Source organism: Penaeus monodon, chromosome 25 (assembly GCF_015228065.2).
Source record: "Penaeus monodon isolate SGIC_2016 chromosome 25, NSTDA_Pmon_1, whole genome shotgun sequence".
Classification (NCBI taxonomy): domain Eukaryota; kingdom Metazoa; phylum Arthropoda; class Malacostraca; order Decapoda; family Penaeidae; genus Penaeus; species Penaeus monodon.
The window spans coordinates 1957248-1957485 of record NC_051410.1 but is presented as its reverse complement, the minus strand read 5'-3'; positions in this window follow the sequence as shown (position 1 = coordinate 1957485).

Sequence of the window (238 nt, the reverse complement as noted above, 5' to 3'; positions counted from 1 at the left end):
ATTTTTTTTATTTCGTTTCATTAACCTACATAGTCTTTTCTGTCTTCGAAGCAAATCTTATCATCATTATTCAAAATTCATACAACTTTTTTTCACTCTTTTCCCATTGCAAACATCACTTTTTTTTTCTAAACGAGAAAATAATGATCAATCTTTTGCAATTAAGAATGCAAAATGTCAGCGGAATTCGTGTTAACGGTGGTGGACACATACGTATGATCTATGAAGGCCTAATGCG